The following is a 20,155-nucleotide window of genomic DNA, read 5'->3' on the forward strand; positions in this document are numbered from 1 at the left end:
GCTGGGGATACCCCTCCCCCCGGAGCCCCTTTGGCAGACCCTACTCGGTACATTCCTTCACCAGGCCTGTAGAAATAACGGGAGCTTGCAGCCGCTAGCTGACTCGGCAGCCGCTGGGGCGAGCGCCTCTGCGCCCCCCTCCCCGTCCCCCGGTATTTGCCGGGATCCGGCCGATTTTCGGAAAGGAGCAGCGGCGTGTCTGGACCCCGAGATAGGTGTTGGGAGGAGTGAGAGGAGCCCCTTGTGAGATTGGAAGTAGGTAGGGAGCCAGGACTGAGCGGGCCGAGTGCGGCCGGTGGCGGGGGAGGAAGGGGAGGAGCTCCAGATCCAGTGCCGCTTGGCGGCCGCGCGCGCCCGCCGCCCTCTGGGCTCCTGCCTGGCTGGGCTCTCTTTGGGGTTGGTGCGCGAAGCCCTCGGCCACCCAGTTCACCCTGGACAAGCGGGTGCTTGCGACAGTGCTGGAAATCATGGAGGGTGTCTCAGTCCACTTCTCTGTCTCTGTGTTTACAATATGGCGACCTTCCTTTAAATTATATTTTTATTCTCAGCGCCATTTTGGCTGCATATATGATTTGCAAACGTCTCCGGGAGAACGGTGGGGGTGGCCCTTGATCCCTTTCTGCAACAGCTCCTTGAGAGCCGGGGCTGGGATCTCGCCGGCTCGATCTCTTTCTCTGCAGCTTGCCCCCTGTTGCCACTCCGGAGCTGCTGTCCTCCTCCCTCCTCCCTCCTCCCTTCCCCCTCCTCCCTTCCCTGCTCTGCTGCCTCTTAGGAAATCGGGCCGGGTTAGACAATTAAAATTGCCCTTGGGCGCCGATTTCTCTTCTCTGCTCTGGATCAACGAGCCCTTCGCCTCAAAATTCTTTGCTGCTGGGGCAGGATTGTGTTTGGTGGCTCCGGAAAGGCAGTTTTAGGGGAGCTGAGAGCTGGGAAACCTATGTGCTCTCCCACCCCAGCTGAATGGGGTGGGGGAGGGGGGCTGGGTTGCTTGCCCGCTGTGCTGCTTGATCCTTCCAGAGCACTCCAGCAAAAAAAAAAAAAAAAAAAGAGAGAGAGAAAAGTTTAAACTATCTTCTGCCTCGAGACCACCTTTCAGCTCTGAACAGAAATCTCTCATCTGCACTTGGAACCAGATAGCCTCATGTTGTGTTCAGCAACAGTTGACTGAGGCTAAGTGCCTGGGAGAAGAGGGCTCCTGGGGGTGCAGGTGGGGGGCTGCTCTGTTGGTTCCCACTTAGATTGGGAGGGAAGAGGTTGTTTGTTTCAAGCCGTCCCTTTTAGCCTCTGCTGCCTATTTTTAAAGTCCCTTGTTTAAAAAGAGAATGTTTAAGGCCTCTTTCCGCAGTTCCTTCCTCCTGTCTCTTGGTGTGTGGAATGGTGGCTGCTGTATTTGTTCTAATTGCAGGCTTTATTACACAGATGACTGATATTGGGCAAATTAAGACTGTGGTCAGGAGTTATGTGGGACATTCCCGTTAGTAACGGGCACTTTTGCCTAGAAGGGCGCCCCATCTCGGCTTGTAATGTTTCAGGGACAAAAATTATTATCTTGGAGGAAGCTTTGCTACTGCCTTTAAATTTTTATTATGAAATGAGTAATGCCTGCAGTGAGGGCCTGTGAGTGTTGTTTTCAGTCTTTACTTCCTCTAAAGTGCCATACACCTGGAGAAAATCCCTCTGGTACATTTCTTTTGCTTTTTTTTTTAATTTGGGCCGTGGGAGGGTTACGATGGCCTCACTCTGTAGCTCAGCTTGGCCTTGAGCTCACAGTCATCCTCCTGCCTCAGCCTCCAGAGTGTGTATCATCATGCCTGGCTCTCCCTTGCTGCCCTTGAGCATGGGACAGATTTGTATCTGAGTCTGTGTTGCCCACATTTTGTTCTTATTGTTGTTGTGCTTACTTGATGTATTACTAGGGCTGTTTTAAATTTCTTCTCTTTCTCCTTTTCCTCCTTTCTCTATAGTGTTTGAGACAGTCTTGTGCTGTGTAGTCCTGTTTGGCTTGGCTTCATGCTTGTTAAATAGCCTGGGATGACTTCAGGCCATTGCCAACCATCCTGAGTCTCCTGCAAGCTAGGATTACAGATGTGCACCACCATGTCCAGCTGTGTTTTTTTTTTTTTTAAAGTGTGAGCAATATCACCTCTAGGGTAAAGTGGTTATTAAGTAAGATTGGTGACTCCTGTCGAGTGAACATTTGATAAACTATTATCTTTTTAAAAATCTCATCTGATAATGTTGAAACTGTTTTATTGACATCTGAAACATCTGAAGAGCATTTGCTGCACAATCATGAGGAACAGGGTTGAGATTCCAGCACCCACACAGCAACCTGGGGTGTCCTACATAGGCCATTAACTCCAGCTTGGGGGAAGGGAGGCAGGGACAGAGGATTACTGGTGCTTAAGTGGCTTCCAGCCTTGTTGGGATCAGATCAGTCCAGGTCATAACTTGGCTGAGAAAGCTCCCAGGTTTAGGGAGAAATCCCACCTCAAAGGAACAGGCAGAGAGCAATAGAGGAAGAGGCCACGTCTTCCCAAGCTCAGGAGCATGCTCTTGGACACGCGTGTACCTTCATGTACACGCATACAGACACTTTATTTTTAGTTTTTTTTAAAATTACATTTATTTATTTATTTGTGGGGGTGCCTGGAGCACAGGTGGAAGTCCGAACAGGAGTCAGTTTTCTCCACTATTGTGGTTTCTAGGGATCAGACTCAGGATGAGGGTGTCGTGTTTGGCCACAAGTACCTTTACCTCCTGAGCCATCTTACTGGCTCCTAAAATAAATAAATCTTTATATTTAAAAAAGAAAATGTGGCATGGAGAAAGTATGCTTCTCTTCCCCCCCCCCAAGCCTGAACCCAGGATCTATTAGATAGATGAGTATAGATCATGTCAAGTTTTAACTCTGGTTTTTGCTTTAGCTGGCAGAAGAAGGGGAGGGGCTTTAGCTGGCAGGAGAAGGGGAGGGGCTTTAGCTGGCAGGAGAAGGGGAGGGGCTTTAGCTGGCAGGAGAAGGGGAGGGGCTTTAGCTGGCAGGAGAAGGGGAGGGGCTTTAGCTGGCAGGAGAAGGGGAGGGGCTTTAGCTGGCAGGAGAAAGGGAGGGGCTTTAGCTGGCAGGAGAAGGGGAGGGGCTTGTCCCTGCCATGCATCTCATTGCCTGTTTCCCCCTGTGTTTCTGAGGCCATGAATGGCAGTAAGTGAGGTAGGCTTTGCTTCACATCTTTGGTGTCAGTACTGAGTGTACCATTGACTTACCTCAGTTACTCGTTGAGTCACAAAACATCCTAAGAATTAGTGAAAGGGCAGGGAGCCGTCTTGTAAGTGAGCATTACCTGGATGCTTTCATTTTACAAGTGAGGGTTTTCCCCCCACTTTCTGTCTTTTAAGCCACTTTCTCTCCAGCAAAATTGAAACACTAATTCAGCCAGGCTTGTGAGGCCAAGCAGTTAGTGCCTCAGAAGATTTGATTCCTGAGTGTGTTTTCAATGGTTTTCCTGTTACTGCTTCCTTGTGTGGGGCTAGGTGTGTTTTCTCTGCTTCCCCCTAGAGCTGGCCGAGAGGACTTAGGTAATCATAGTGTGACAGTGTCCCCTGCGCGCAGAGTGTGTGAATGCTGTAGGTCACAGTTTCAGTGCTGCTGCTTTCTTCATTGAGGTGACCGGGTAAGGGTTTGCTTGCCAGCACTCTAAAGAGTGGGGCTAGAGCACTGAGAATTCCAAGCTTGCCTAGCTTATATAGAAAGACCTTATCTGGAAATAAATAAGTAAATAAATAAATAAAATGAAACAGAAAAGGCTCTGTGCGACGAATCCTTTGTCTGGATTTTTGCCAGTCTGCTTTATAATAATCAACATATACTAAAATGTCCCAGAAGTGGTTCTTTTGGTGGTATAGTACTAGAAATTGACCCTAGCTAGAGCCTGCTTGCCCTCCTGCCTCAGTTCCCCATGTAGCCAAGATTATAAGCCTGAAATACCAAGCCTAGACAGAAGTGATTCCTAGGTAAACCCTATCTCTCGAGATTAAGACACAGTACTAAACTGTTTCCTTACAGTCTTGCTTTTGTCCTGCCTTTTTTCTCAGGGATCAGTGCACTGTGGAAAGTCATTCCCGTTAGGTTCTCTCTGGGTTTTCTGTTAAGATTCTCTGAGTTAGGAAATGGAGCTGTCCTGGGCGTGGTATTATAACCTCGGTGACAATAGGAGTTTCTAAGCCTGCCCTGGAGAGCTGGAAGGCTTCCAAGTGTTCCCTGGTGATTCTGACTCTTACCTTGTCATCTTACTGAAAATCTGATCCACATAGACTGATCTCTGAAAATCTGTTAAACAGTAGAATAACTGGGCTGGAGAGATGGCTCAGCAGATGTTAAGTTCTGGTTACTTTTCCTGAGGATCGGAGTTCCGAGTCCAACACCCACAGGCTGGCTCACAACCGTGTGTAACTAGTTCTGATGAATCTGATGCCCTCTTCTGGCCTCTCTGGGCACCGGGCACACAAGTGGTGTGTGTTAGGTCAACCACCCATGCACATAAAATAATAATAATAATTATTATTATTTATTGTGAATTTTTTTAGGGGATAGGGTTTCTCTGTTCAACCTTGGCTGTCCTGGAATTCATCCTGGACAGGCTGGCCTCAAACTCATAGAGTTCTGCCTCCCAAGTGCTGGGATTAAAGGTGTCTGCTACCACCATCTGGTTTTTTTTTTTTAAATGTAGGCTAACTGGTAGAGCATAGTTGTTGGGGATCCGTCTTTCTGAGTTGGGGAAGGATTGTTGTCAACTGATGGACTGCCACAGAGCAGCGTGATGAAATAACTGGAAAGTGGCTACTTTCCTCTCAAAACTTTTCATTCAATTTTGCTCCAAACAGACAGGGACCGAAATGGTCCGCCTGAGAAGTGCATCCACCTCAGCAGACCTCAGCGTGGTCCCTTCCTGTCAGACAGATTTCTGTAGCATTTGCCTCCGCGCGTTATATTTGGAATTGTTGGCTGGCTTTCCTCTCTCTGGTGTTGGCAGCAAGATCCAAAACGAGGTTTTCGAAGAATAAGAGTGAAAAGGTCTCTGTGCACAGCGATGCTAAGCTCCGCGCGGAGTGTGGTTTCCAGTGAGTCCTGACAAAGGCTTCACACACAGTAGTAGCATTAGACGTTTTCTATCTTGAAAAAAAAATCTTTCCCTCTAAACTTTTAAGAATTTTCGGCTTTTGTTGTGTTTGGCTCATTGGACTAATTGCCAGTCAGTGAATTAAAATAAGTGGGTTTGTTTTGCATTTCATTTTTTTTATCTCCTGAATTTGTTTTCGACATTGTAAGTCCTTAGAAACCTGGTCCTGAGGAACTAACTGCAGGTGATGGTGTCCTGGATCCCTGTCCCTCACTCTCCCATGAACTAAGATCATCCCACAACAAACCTAAATTGCTTTTATGTTACCTTATTTACTGTGGTGAATTGGGGTTAGTTGTGTTTACAGCAGTCCATTTAAAAATGGAGGTTCCAACTTTAGCTCAGGTTCATAATCCGTGCTTCTGACTTACTGTGGGGCTTGGCTGTTGGGTCTTAGGAGATGAGTGCTTGGTACAAACAAAGAATGCTCATTGTTTAAAAATACTAGACTAGGGCATTGGGCAGGGAGCTGGCCTGACAGTGAAAACACTTGATGTGTTAGTAAAAGGACTGGTTCTGACCCCAAAGGCACATACATAGCAGGTAGGTGTGGAGGCCACCTGTAACTCCAGTCCAGAAAGGCTGGGCACGAGACTCCTGGAGCAAGCAGCTGGCTTGCAAGACAAGTCATATTGGTGAGCGGAGTTTGATGGAGGACCTGCCTCAAAGAATTAAGGGGGAAGAGGGAGGAATCAAGGAAGATTTCAAAATCAACCTCCAGTTTTCACAAGCACACTCACCTGTACACACACAAACTTAGAATAAGGCAGGGGCAGAAGACTCATCACAAATTTCAGCAAGCCCAGTCTCACTCCTATAGTGAATTCTTGGCCAGCTAGTGATACGTAGTGAGGCCTGTGCCCTTTAGGAGGTAGGGGGTAAAGATTAAGAACACCAGCAATTTTTCAAAAGGACCTGTGTGTGATTCCCAGCACCCGCATCAGTTCACAAGAGTATGTAACTAGTCCCAGGGGCAACAATACCCTTTTCTGAACTTTAGCATCAGGCATTCACATGGTACCTAAGCACATGCTGACTAGCTGCCAAAATTATATATTTTTAATTAAAAAACAAGTATGGTGTAATTTAAAAAAATAATGACTAGGTATATTTGTGGCCCAAATGGTTTGAGTTTAAAAGGAAGTAACAGATACATAAAAAGTAGGAAAGGCTGGGCTTGGTGGCGCACGCCTTTAATCCCAGCACTCGAGAGGCAGAGGCAGGTGGATCTCTGTGAGTTCGAGGCCAACCTGGTCTACAGAGTGAGTCCAGGACAGCCAAGGCTACATAGAGAAACCCTGTCTCGAAAAACCAAATAAATAAGTAAATGTAGGAAACGAAGTAATTTTTGGTGCTCTTTGGTGCTGGGATCAGTGCTAGGGCCTTTCGAGCGCTAGTCAAGCATTTATCACCTAACTATACCCCAGCCCAAGTGCTTGGTTTTGTTTTTGAGACTAGGCTACGCTATAACACCAATGCTGCCCAAGAATTCAGTATTACCCTGCCCTGGTACTGGGATGCCATTAGATTATGGACACAGGAAGCCAGCCCTAGCTAGATGGCCGTTTTTTGTGCAAATTGAGGCTTTACTTACTTAGTGGCACTCTTGTAGTTTTTGGGTTTTTGTGGTTTTGTTTAATTGGGGACCTTTCTGAATTACCATACTTAATGAAAGGTAGGCTGCAATTACGCCATCATCAGTCCCTGCTGTTCCTCAAGGGTCTCTCAGTGCATTACAGACGTGCTCCACGAACACTTAGGGCAACTTCTGACTTTGTAAATGATTGTGTTTTGTTTTCAGACATAAGTACACAAAGGATGTTTAGATCTCTTTTGATTTAAATCTGAAAATAAGATTCATATTGCCTGGTTTGCCTCCAGGAGTGTTGGGGTTTTGTTTTGGGGTTTTTGTTTTGTTTTGTTTTGTTTTAGGTTTTTTGAGACAGGGTTTCTCTGTGTAGCCTTGGCTGTCCTGGACTCACTTTGTAGACCAGGCTGGCCTCGAACTCACAGCGATCCACCTGCCTCTGCCTCCCGAGTGCTGGGATTAAAGGCGTGCGCCACCAAGCCCGGCTCCTATATCAAATTTTAATATGTGTTTCCTTGATGGCTAATGGCACTAACCATCTTCTTGCATGTACTTGCTGGAGAACTGTGTATACCAAGCCGTTGTCCTTATTTGTTGCTGGACTTTTTTGAGACAAGGAACTAGAGTTACAGACAGTTGTGAGCTGCCTTGTGGGTGCTAGGAATTGAACCTGGGTCCTCTGGAAGAGCTCAGCAGCCAGTGCTCCTAACCACTGAGCCATCTCTCCAGACACACACATACACACCCTGCTTTGTCCTTTGTTTTGTTTTTCGAGACAGGGTTTCTCTGTGTAGCCTTGACTGTCCTAGACTTGCTTTGTAGACCAGGCTGGCCTCGAACTCACAGTGATCTGTCTGCCTCTGCCTCCTGAGTGCTGGGATTAAAGGCGTGCGCCACCACTGCCCGGCTCGCTTTGTCTATTTTTAATTGAATTTTTTCCCTCCAAAATTTTTTGGCATTACTGGGCATGGAGACCCAGACGATATGCTCTACTACTGAGCTGTTGTTGTTATTGCTGTTGTTGTTGGATCCTAAGAGATACAAGTCCCTTGTCAGATGTATGATTTGCAGGTGTTATCTCATTCTGTTGGGTGCATTTTCACTTCCCTTATCTCTTTTTTGGTGTATGCGTGTGGGTGTCCAGGTGCTCAAGGGAGTCAGAAGAGGGTGTTGGGTCCTCTGGAACTGGAGTCAGCATGTAGATAGATAGATAGATAGATAGATAGATAGATAGATAGATAGATAGAGTGAGTTAGTTAGTTAGTTAGTTAGTTAGTTAGGGAGGCACTTGGCTAAATAAGGGGGGGCTCTACATAGAGCTGAACAAGGAGGCAGATCCAGTTCACCTCAGTGGGCAGCCTTCAGGCTGTAAACGTCTTGAGTAGGGACAGAAAGCTACAGTGGACATTTTCTGTACACACTGTCAACATTTGCACTTGGAACAAAGGAAAGTTTGCTGTCCCTCCAAGCCTTGCCCTAGGAAGACTTTTGTTACTCCCTGGCTGAGGCGCTGGGTCCTTGGCATGGCTGTGCTCGTGTCAGCAAGCACACGCTCACTCAGAGCTTCACTCACTCCCTACACTTGAACTCTGTTCCTGCAGCCCATAGGTGAGAGGGGAGAACCAATTCCTTTTCCCCCCTCCCTTCCTTTCACAGACAGGGTTTCTCCATGTAGCTCTGACTGTTCTGGAACTCTCTGTAGACCAGGCTGTCCTCAAACTCACAGTGATCCACCTGCCTCTGCCTCCCAAGTGCTGAGATTAAAGGCGTGTGCCACCACCATGCAGCTTGGAGAATGGCTTCTTGCTGTGCATGTGTTTCTTTTGTTTTGTGTGTTTTAAAGGAATGCACCTCAGTGAAGAGAACCTCACTGTGTGTTTTGATCTAATACTGCTTCAGCATTTCTGGGTGGCTCTGCAAAAAAGTCTAAGGCTAGGAGTTATACTGGAGTGATTACTTGGTAAACTGGTTGCCTGGCTAGCATCCATAAAGCCGTGGGGTCGGTCCCCAGAACTACATAAAGCAGGCCTGGTGTACGCACCTGTGATCCCCGGGCTCAGGCAGCAAGTCAGGGGTAAGGCCGCCCTCCGCCACATGCCTGGTGACCTCAGTTTGGTTCCCAGGAACAACTTGGTGAGAGAACCAACTCCGGCAAGCTGTGCTTTGACAGTCACATCCAGGAAGTGGCGTGCATTTGTCATCTGTCTCCCATAAATAACAAAATAAGTAAAAAAAAAAATTTTTTTTTTTTTTTTTTTTTTTTTTTTTTTTTTTTAAGAAAAACAACAGGGCTGGAGAGATGGCTCAGTGGTTAAGAGTACTGTCTGCTCTTCTGGAGGTCATGAGTTCAATTCCCAGCAACCACATGGTGGCTCACAACCATCTATAATGAGATCTGGTGCCCTCTTCCGGAGTTCAGGTGTACATGCAGGCAGAATATTGAATGCATAATAAATAAATAAATCTTTTAAAAAAAGAAAAACAACAAAAACCCATTATCTGTTTTAGGCAGGACATTTGAGCACTTTTATTAGAGTTTAGGTTTAAAAAGGAATGTTTTCTTGTTTTTGTGTATGGGTGTTTTGCTTCCTTGTTTTTGTGTATGGCTGTTTTGCCCACATACATGTCTGTAACGTATGTACAGTACCTATAGAGGCCAGAAGAAGGCATCAGATCCTATAGACCTGTTAGCTACAGCCATGAGCTGCCAATGTGACTGCTGGAAATTGAACCCAGGTCTTCTTTAAGATTTATGATTTTATGTAATAATATCAATGCTATATAATAATTACAATAATATAATATATACCTTAAATAATAATATACATAGTATATAATTCATGTATATCTGTGTGTGTGTGTGTGTGTGTGTGTGCACCCATGGAGGCCAAAAGAAAACATCACATCTTCTAGTCTGAGTTATAGGTGGTTGTGAGCCACCTGATAGGGATGCTGGGAACCAAACTAATATTTTGGAAGAACAGTAGATAGGCTTAACCAGAGTCATCTCTCCCAATTCCCAAAAAGGAAGGATTTTTGTGGGTTTTAAATTTATTTATTTTGAAGCTGTAGAGATGGTTCAGAGGTTAGGAGCACTGTCACTTCTTCCAAAGGTCCTGAAGTCAATTCCTAGCAACAACATGGTGGCTCACAACCATCTATAGAGATCTGGTGCCCTCTTCTGGTGTACAGGCACGCATGCAGGAAGCATACTGTACAAATAATAATAAATCTTTTTTAAAAAATGCTTACTGGGCTGGAGAGATGGCTCAGCGGTTAAGAGCACTGACTACTCTTCCAGAGGTCCTGAGTTCAATTCCCAGCAACCACATGGTGGCTCATAACCATTTATTATGTGATCTAATGTCCTCTTCTGGCCTGCAAGTGTACATGTAGGCAGAGTACTGTATGCATAATAAGAAATAAATATTTAGTAAATAAATAAATATAATTTAAAAAATACTTGCCTTTAATCCCAGCACTCAGGAGGCAGAGGCAGGCAGATCACTGTGAGTTCGAGGCCAGCCTGGTCTACAAAGTGAGTCCAGGACAGCCAAAGCTACACAGAGAAACCCTGTCTCGAAAAAGCAAAAACAAAAACAAAACCTACTTTACTTTTATGTGTGCATCGTTGTTTTGCCTGCATATGCACTGTGTACCATACAGAGATCAGAAGAGGCCAGCCAATGTCCCAGTCCTGGAGTTAGAGAGAGCAGTGAGATACCATGTAGGTAATGGGATTGAACTCTGGTCTTTTGGGAGAACAGTCAGTGTTCTTAGCCACTGGGCCATCTCTCCACCACCAAGAAGGAAGGTTTTGGGGGGGGGGGTGTTCGAGACAGAGTTTCTCTATGTAGCCTTGGCTTTCCTGGACTTGATTTGTAGACCAGGTTCGCCCCGAACTCCCAGACATCCACCTGCTTAGCCACCACACCCGGCTAAGAAAGAAGGCTTTAATTGCCTTAGTTTGATTGGTAAAAGTTTGGGGTGGAAATAGCTCCATGTTGATTACTGTTCTGCATTTTGAACTGGTTAACAAGCTAGTCAGTGTATGTTGCAGCACACTCTCGGCTTTATATATCTTTATGAAGACTTAGGTAGTAATAAATACAGCCAGGCGTGGTAGCAATTCCTGTAACCTCAGCACTTGGGAAGCAGAGGCAGGAGGGGCGGGAGGTCCCTGGCTGTGTGAGACCTTGTCCTAAAAAAAGGAAGAAAGACCGAAGGCTAGGAAATAAGGAATCAGAAGGCAGAGAATATTTGCCCACGTTTTTGCTTCTGTGACATGCAGGTATCCTTTTATGGGAAATGAGCTGCGTCTTTCTCTTTTACAAGTGAAAAAATAATAGGAAATAGATGACACTAAATGTGTGCTTTTGACTACAAGTGAGTGTTAAAATCCATCTCTGAACTCGGCCGGGTCTCCAGTGCATGCACGCTTCTTTGGGTGTGTGGTTAAATGGGCCACTCAGTAGGAGAGTCTCCTGCTTCTGATGGCTCTGACAGTAATTAGTACACTCTTCTTAAGACTAGTATTGGGGGTTTGTTTTGTTTCACTTAATTAAGGGTGGGGACGTTCGCCACCTTGTGTGGAAGTCGGGCAATTCTCCTTGTTTACATAGAGGTCCTAAGAATCGGACTGAGGTCATCAGACTTGATGGCCAGAGCCTTTTGCCTGCTGAGCCACCTCCCCAGCCCCAGCGTTCTTGCTTTAAGGTGCCAGAATTCCGATTCAACAGAATGGAAAACAAAGTCTTCAGCCATGCACACACTCGTCACTGGAGTACAACACGACCAGCTCTTTGCTCTGTCTTTTGTGATTATTTAATCCTTCCTCTGGGGTCCTCCTGGTTTCTCCTAACGTAGCCATTCTTTACCTGCTGATAAAAGGACCTGGCTAATTCTGTCATACCAGACATCTTGGCTGGCTGTGCTTTGTTGGTGTTGAAGTAAGCTAGATGTTAGGAAAGTGTGTACGGCTTTGGGTAAATAGCTTGTATGCTTGCTGCAGGACTTACATTTGTGTATGCACAGATAGCCCAAAAGTGGGCCAGAGGGGAAACCATGGCTCTCTGTCTCTGAGAAGTGTGTTCAGCGTGTAATTAGGTCACTGGAGGTAAAAGTGGAAAGGTTTGGAGGCCCCAGTCAGCACTTAGCTGTGGCCTAAGACCTCGACAGTATGGCCTGACAGCATGCCAGGAGATCATTCAGTCCTAAAGGATTAGGGGGAGGGGGGAGGGGAGAAGCCTGACGCAGTAAGGCCTGCGTAGTAGTCTTAGCCTCTGCCAGAGGATGGTAAACGAAGCAAAAGTCTCCTTAGTATTAAGTAGGAACTTACTGCCTAAATTGAGTTACTTATTTAAAAGAAAGAAAGAAGACATTGTTCGTATTTTTAGTTTTCTAGGCCTTTATAGAATTTTACGTGCAGTATTAATGCCTGGCCCAGCTTTCAGAGTTGTTTCTGTAGTAAGAGTATGGTCCCGCTATTGCCTTTTCCTTGCTAGTCCTCTAAAATTTGGTGGCAGAGGCTGGGTGTAAAGGCTCACACAACTGAAATCCAGTACGCAAGAGGCTGAAGCCAGAGGATCACCAGAAGTTCAAGGCCAACCTTGGCCACAGTGAGACTGTCTCAAACAAAATAAAATACAAATTTTGACATTAAAACAGTACTTGGGTGTGGTGGCGCACACCTTTAGCCTCAGCAGAGGTGAGCTGATCTTTCTAAGTTCAAGGCCAGCCTGGTCTACAAAGCAAGTCCAGGACAGCCAGGGCTACACAGAGAAATCCTGTCTCGAAAAAAGAACAGTACCTGGTTTTAGTTTTCCATACCTCTAAGACTCTTTTTTAAAAAAAAAAAAAAAAAAAAAAAGATTTATTTATTATTTATACAGTATTCTTTCCACATATACACCTGCCCACCACAAGAGGGCACCAGATCTCATCATAGATGGTTGTGAGCCACCATGTGGTAGCTGGGGAATTGTACTCCGGACCTTTGGAAGGGCAGACGCTCTTAACCTCTGAGCCATCTCTCCAGCCCCCACCTCTAAGACTCTTACCGTCCCCCAACAGTATTAAAAAATTACTGTTGAAGCTGGGCAGCGTGGTGCATACCTTTAATCCCAGCACTTGGGAGGCAGAGACCAGCCTAGTTAGTGTACAGAGCAAGTTCCAGAACAGCCAGAACAATACAGAGAAACCCTGTCCCAAAAAGACCAAAAAAAAAATTACTGTTGAGGCCAGAACGTTGACCCTTTGCCAAAGTTAGGTAGGCTGCAGTATCTTCTAGGAGGTGAGCCCTTTACCAGTGCTGCTGCCAACCCATCTATTACAAAGAGTTAAAAATTGCAAGAACATAAGCTAGGTGGTAGTGGCGCACGCCTTTAATCCTAGCACTCGGGAGGCAGAGGCAGGTGGATTGCTGTGAGTTTGAGGCCAGCCTGGTCTACAGAACGAGTCCAGGACAGCCAAGGCTAACACAGAGAAGCCCTGTCTCAGGGAAAAAAAAAAAAAAAGAATTGTAATTGTAAGGTCAGGCCACATCTTGTTGCAAGGGGAGCAGAGGCAGAACTCTTCCTCTCCCTCCCTCCTCCCTCCGGAACTGTAGTAGTGCTCCTCCCCCTGCCTCCTCCCTCCAGACCTGTAGTAGTGCTCCTCTCCAGGTGCCCTCTGCTAGGAAATGCCACAAGCCAGCTCTACATAGAAGGCAGTAGAACTTGGGGTATAGTCAGCTAGTTGAAAGGATTGTGTGCTGTAGAAGTGACGCAAGCAGCTAAGGTTCTCAATGGGGCATTTGTAGTTGCCTGGCACTTCATTAGTTTCCTTGTTAACATTGTCACTGAGGCATTGAATGAAAAACTCACTCCTATGTGCTCTGTAGCATTAGCTGTATTTGAGTGAGTGGTTAGGCTAAAGTAAAGAATCATTATTCAGGCTCGCCACGACACTTTTCTCTCGGTGTCCTTCTGTATAGCTATTTTCTTTGCCTTTGATGGGGTAGGCCATTTTCGAAGCTAAAAGCCATTGCCCACACAGATGTCCGGAAGAAGCTTGCTGGTTTGCTGACTCTTAAATTTCATTAAATTTTGTTCTCTTAAAGTATACAGTGTTACATTTGGATATGTTGATATAATTTTATTTTTATTTTTTATTTGTTATTTTTTTAAGATGGGCAGTGGTGACTCACGCCTTTAATTCCAGCACTCAAGAGGCAGAGACAGGTGGATCTCTCGGAGTTTAAGGCTAGCCTGGTCTACAGAGTGAGTTCCAGGAGAAACCCTGTGTTAAGACACACACACGGCTTTATATATGTTTATTTTTATATGTGTAAATATATATTTTTTTCTTTTGTTTTTGTTTTTGGTTTTGTTTTGTTTTGTTTTGTTTTTCGAGACAGAGTCTCTCTGTGTAGTCTTGCCTGTCCTGGACTCGCTTTGTAGACCAGGCTGGCCTCGAACTCAGTGATCCACCAGCCTCTGCCTCCCGAGTGCTGGGATTACAGGCGTGCGTCACCACACCCGGCTTTTTTATTTTATTTTCTTAGTTGGTACACTCCTGAAGAGGGAATATGAGTTCCTCGAGGCTGAACACATAGCTCAGGAGTGGAGCACTTACTTGGCATTCTCAAGGACACTAGTTTCAGTCCCCAGGATCACTCAAAAAGCTGTAGGAGGATGAAAGTGAGAATGAGCAGCCCTGGGCTACATTAATGAGACCATTCCTCAAAAGAATTTCCTTTTTATCTCACATAAGACGGGGTCTCATGTAACCCAGCAGGGCCTAAACCTCACTATATAGCCAAGAGTGGCTCTGAAATCCTCATCTTCCTGCCTCTGCCTCCGCGTCCCAAGTTCCAGGATAACAGGCATGCATCACTGTGCCTGGTTTATGGAATGCTGGTAATTGAACTCACAATTTTGTGCCTGAGCTTTATCTCTAAGCTAATGAATTTTTTTAATTTTCAAAAAAATTTTTAGCTGGCTGAGAAGGCGAAGGCGTGAAGATCTCTTGAGTTGAAAGCCAGCCTGGACTACACAGAGAAACTGACAAAAAAACAGTTATCTGGGCAGTGGCACATACCTTTAATCCCAGCACTCAGGATAGAATTGGAGGCTAGCCAAAACTACATAATAAGACCCTGTTGAAAGAAATGAAGGAAGGAAGGATGGATATTTGTGTGTGGTATGTATAAGCACATGCCTTGTCACACATATGGAAAATAGAGGACAACTTTGAAGAGCTGGTCTCTGCCCTTCCATCTTGAGTCTGAGGGTGGAACTCAGATTGTCAGTATTGTATTTCAGGAGCTTTTACTCCGTGAGCCATCTCACAGGCTCAGAGAGAGAAAGAGATTTTTTAAAAATATTTATTTATTTATTTATTTATTTATTTATTTATTATGTATACAATGTTGTATCTGCATGTTCAACTGCACACCAGAAGAGGGCACCAGACCTCATTCTGGATGGTTGTGAGCCACCACGTGGTTGCTCCGAATTGAACTTAGGACCTCTGGAATAGCAGCCAGTACTCTTAACCTCTGAGCCATCTCTCTAGCCTGTGAGAGAGATATTTAATTAAACTTCCCAAACATACCTGTTTTAAGTTTAAATAAAGGCATATTTTCTTTCCCTTTTTTCTTTTAAGATTAAAAAATAATTTAAATTTATTTCTATTCTATTCTATTTTATGCATATAAGTGCTTTGCCTGTGTGTTTGGTCCTTTGGAGACCGGAAGGTATCAGGTCCCCTGGCGCTGGAGTCATAGCTGTAAGCCACCACGTAGATGTTGGGAACCGGACCTGGGTCCTCTGAGCCGATCGGCTCAGGATGGCTGCTGTGGGGGTGAAACAGAACTGGTCCTGTCAGCCACCGCCTTTCCCTCTTTTTCGCTAGTACCAACTTTTGAGCTAGCCTGGGGCAGCAGTGTCAATCTGAGAGAGTCAACCTGTTGCAAGTGTGCCTTGTCTTTTCTCTGGGTCTTCATGGTGCTGCTAAGTGTCTGTAGGGGCTTTTGATCTACTAGTAGACAGCAGGTGGTGGGTGGGTGGGTGAGGGTCATGACCTGTGACATTCAAAATCAGAACTGCTTGGTGCTGTGATTTGCTTGGTGAATACCGTGTCTCACGCCGGAACAGGGCGGGGAGTGTGCTGCACTGGGGCAAGCCAGCAAGTCTTTTTCTGGGTCCGCTACTTCATTTCAACTGAAACTGCCATAAATGCCTTTGAGAGCTTAACCCTTGGAGACTGATAGTTTGTGGCAGAAGGGGCCCTACCAGCTCATGTGACTGACCTCTCACAAGCTCAGGAGAGAGAGGTTCTTGGTCTGCTGTATACAGATAGGGGTTGTACAGTGTCTGTTATATACCTGTATTACAGTGAGTATTTTATCCACCCACAGAGAGAATGGGATATTTTCCTTGAATGTTTTTTCCTTTGTTCTATGATACATACCTTTGGTTAAGTAAGATTGTTCATTCTTTTTCAGGCTGCCATTGACTCCAGTTTTATGTCACTGTTGCTTAGGTGGATGGATAGTTGCAAGCCACATATTGGTCATCTCACTTTTCTTCCTTTCCTTGTTTTTTTTTTTTTTTTAACCTGCCTGTTGTAACACAAAGGAAGGGTTTGAAGCGTTCTTTCTGCTTCGCTGTTTCCCTCTCTCTGGCCTCTCTTTGTTCTTCTGTTCCCCTCCCCCTCTCCCTTCCAGTTCCGTAGTGAACAACTGCTTGTGCTGGATGGATAATTAGTGCGGTGCTGTGGAGCAACAGGTCCCATTGGTGGTGACTACTCTGAAGTTAATGTTAATGTTGTGCAGGTTCATGTGTGTTAATGGGCCAGGGAGATGCATGCAGTTGGACTCAGATCAATGACGCTGGCATAGGACTTGACATAGGCGCTCTTAATTAGAGCGCCAAGAATCATGATAGTTCTGACACCTTCCCTTCATGGTGGTGTGCTGCGGCCTCGTCAGAGAAGGAAAGACATCTAAATTAAAACTGATCTCCAGTCTTTGGCTGGAGGTTGGAATCATCTGGCAATGGACTTGAATCTTAGACAGAGAAGTCTGTCTGTGGGCATCTCAGTGACCCAGCCAGCAAGAGGTGGCTATAGTTTTCTCTGTTTGACTCCAGAGTTTGACCAATCTAGACATTCCTCAGTGAGAGAGACGGGCCATTTGAATTTGTTCGTGCGAGTTTAGCTGTGTTGGAGTCAGGCAGCAGAGGTTGGCTGTAAGAAGTATTGGTTTGGGGCAGATGTTAGGGCACATGCTTTTAATCATAGCACCTGGTAGGTCGAGGCCGGTAAGCTCAAGGCCAGCCTGATCTATGCGTGAGGTTCCAGGTGAGCCAGGGCTGTATAGTGAGACCCTGTCTCCAAAAACTGTTTTGTCTTGAAAAAGGTAATATCAAGCCAGGCCGTGGTGGCGCATGCCTTTAATCCCAGCACTCAGGAGGCAGAGGCAGGTGGATCAATGTGAGTTCAAGGCCAGCCTGGTCTACAAAGTGAGTCCAGGACAGCCAAGGCTACACAGAGAAACCCTGGGAGCGGGAGCGGGAGGGGGCAGGGTTGGGTTCTCTGGCCTAACAGAAAAGCTGTTCCATAATCAAAAGGCTTTTCTTTTAGTTGCATGTGCAATCTATGAATACTGAGTTTTAATATACGAACACACTTGTGGAGGTCAAAGGTCAACCTCTGGTTGTTATTCCTGAGGATCCATCCATCTTGGTGTTTGAAACAGGGCGTTGCTCATCGGCCTAAGGCTTATCTATTAGACTAACCTGGCTGACTGGTAAGTCCCCAGGGACTCCACTTGCCCCTGCTTTCCCAGCACTGAGATGACATGTGTGCACATCATACCCAGGTTGGTTTTTACGTGGGTGCTGCACTGAACGCAGGTCCTCATGATTGTGTGGGAAATGCTTTACCAGCTGATCATCTCCCAAGCTCCGGGTGCTATATCAAAGCCAGAGAATGAAGTCGAGGCCCTTGCTCTGTTGGCTAAAGAGTTAGCAGTTTTGCAAGACCGAAGACACTGCTAGGACAGAGTCATCCTAGGACATGGGTGCTTCACAGGTGGAGATGCTGCAGTGCTCTTGTGTACTTAAACACCCATCTAGGAAAGTTGTCCCCGCTCCCAGAGCCTTTGTCAGATCATTGTTTCCAAACACAGAAGTAAATGCTTCTTCGATTTTGGCTTCCTCTAGAATCCATGTGTTCGCTGACTGCCCATCTTTAAAGTGTCACTGGCTGAATTAGCATTGACAGAAAAACTAGGAGTGATAGAGCGCTGCCCACTGAGATACCAAATGATGGTGTGCGTCTGTCTGGAAGAACTGACTTGTAGCTGAGTAAATGTGCTGTTGATACTAGGTACCTTTTTTCCTCTTCCTGTGATTTCTGGAAAAAGCTGCTGTCTAAAATCCCAACACTTAGCACATTGCCTGGCATAAGTGTCCTGTGAATGTTTGAGTGGACAAATAAATTCTTCTGATCCTCTCTCTGGATCTCTGTTTTTGATGGGGTAGGTGATCAGCTGTGTGGTGCCCACTGTGCTGATTGACTGGCAAAGGGGAACACTCATGTTGGAGGGTAAGGTCCTCTGCTAGGCACCGCACTGTGTCTCCAAATAGCTGGAGTAGCACTAACAGTTCTTTAAAACAGCTTGGTCCTTCCGGTCCCAGGAGATTCTTTTGGGTACTCAGGTTACTCCACAGACATGGCCACGTCCAAGAATCACGCCACACACAACCTGTCCCAAAACAGGCACAGAAATGGAATCCAGAACCTCCAATGACAAAGCTGTGATAGAGTGATCGGCCCCACGTGTCTAAGGAACATCTTGCCAAGTAGTAACAAGAGAGCCTGAGGGAGCTGCAGTCAGACCACGCAGAGGCAGTGAGTGCACGTGCCAAGACCAACAAGACCCTTTGTAAGCCTGAGGGGTTACACCCAGGATGCCAAAGGACCCCAATCACAAACTCACCCCAAGCTTAGAACAAGGATTTGTGGCTCCCTGACCAAGGGCCACAGGCGCTGCCAACCAAAGGCTACAGCACAAACCAAGGCCACAAGTGTAGCTAGCTCAGTTCAGGCCCCTATGAATGGGTCTGTCTATGAATGTGAAGACACATGGGCAGGTATGACCTTCTACACTATCTGTAGATGGCTGGTTTCTTTTATGAATAAACTTAAGGTAGCTCTGTTTTAAAACAACAAAAATGCTTGCTTGGTCTTAAGCCAAGCATTTGCTCGTGTAGTCTTAGCTCTTGGAAGGTGAAGATGAGAGGTTCGGAGATTAGTCACCTTCACCTACATGGAGAACAAAGGCAGCCCGAAGTTTAGTGAAACTTCACAAGGCTGTGTCTTAAAGAAGAAAATAGCTTAATTTCAAGATTTGAGAGCCAAGAACCTGATTGCGGTTCTAAGTTTGCTAAAAAACAAAACAAAACAAAACTGGTTCCGTGGTTTTAAATATATTAGTTCCTCATCTGTGCATTGAGAATAAAAATTATTCCAGTGCGGTAATGAAGAACGAGTAAAAGCATCCGAAGCCAAGTGTGGCAACTCACACCTTATGTCCAGGCAGTTCAAACCCAGGGCATCCCTTTGGCCTGTTTTTACTAAGACGTTAGGGGGTGGGCGACAGTGTTTTGAGACAGCCTCACTGTGTAGTCCAGGCTGATCTCAAACTCAAATGATGCTCCTGCCCCAAGCATCCTAAATGGTAAGGTTACAGATGTGATCCCCCATGCCAGGCTTTGAAGGCCTTTTTAATCAGAAGAGCGATAGGACGAGACTGGAAGAGGGGCCTTTTTGAAACAGGATCTTGCTTTGTAGCCTAGACTCTCGTCCAAACCTGCTATTTTGCCTCCCTTTAGTGAGTTTTGGTGTTATAGATACGTGCCAGTACATGCCCCGCTCCGGAATTCCTTCAGATCACTGTGCTAGCGACGTTGATAATCAAATTAATCCTAAGAGGACGCCGACACATCATTGACAGCTTGGCCGGAAAAAAAAAAATCTAAGCCCATACCCCCTTGCCTTGTCCTTCTCTGTGTTCCGTGTTTGACACAGGGTGTCTCAGTGCCGTGTTCCGTGTTTGACACAGGGTGTCTCAGTGCCGTGTTCCGTGTTTGACACAGGGTGTCTCAGTGCCGTGTTCCGTGTTTGACACAGGGTGTCTCAGTGCCGTGTTCCGTGTCTGACACAGGGTGTCTCAGTGCCGTGTTCCGTGTTTGACACAGGGTGTCTCAGTGCCGTGCCAGCAGACAGATGAGAAGGGCGGTGAAAACCGACGTAGATTTTACTGTGGCAGCTGTGGAGCTGTTGTAGGCCTTCACAAAGGGCACGTTTATCTCGGTACTTTAGACATGGTCTGTTAGAAGGAGAG

At 46.0% G+C, this 20,155-nt stretch overlaps 1 protein-coding gene and 1 long non-coding RNA gene across 3 annotated transcripts in view; both read left to right on the plus strand.

Moving 5' to 3' along the window:
* On the plus strand, window positions 1-6,490 carry LOC311578205. Its single transcript, XR_014772798.1, has 2 exons — window positions 1-2,443; window positions 5,640-6,490. It is a non-coding gene; the product is annotated as an uncharacterized lncRNA (long non-coding RNA).
* PHF12 (PHD finger protein 12) overlaps window positions 1-20,155 on the plus strand; it is a 48,290-nt gene that overhangs the window by 1,477 nt on the left and 26,658 nt on the right. The gene's annotated exons all lie outside the window — the stretch shown is intronic.

The sequence above is a fragment of the Acomys minous genome (genome assembly GCF_964271855.1).
Source record: "Acomys minous genome assembly, chromosome: 12".
Lineage (NCBI taxonomy): Eukaryota > Metazoa > Chordata > Mammalia > Rodentia > Muridae > Acomys > Acomys minous.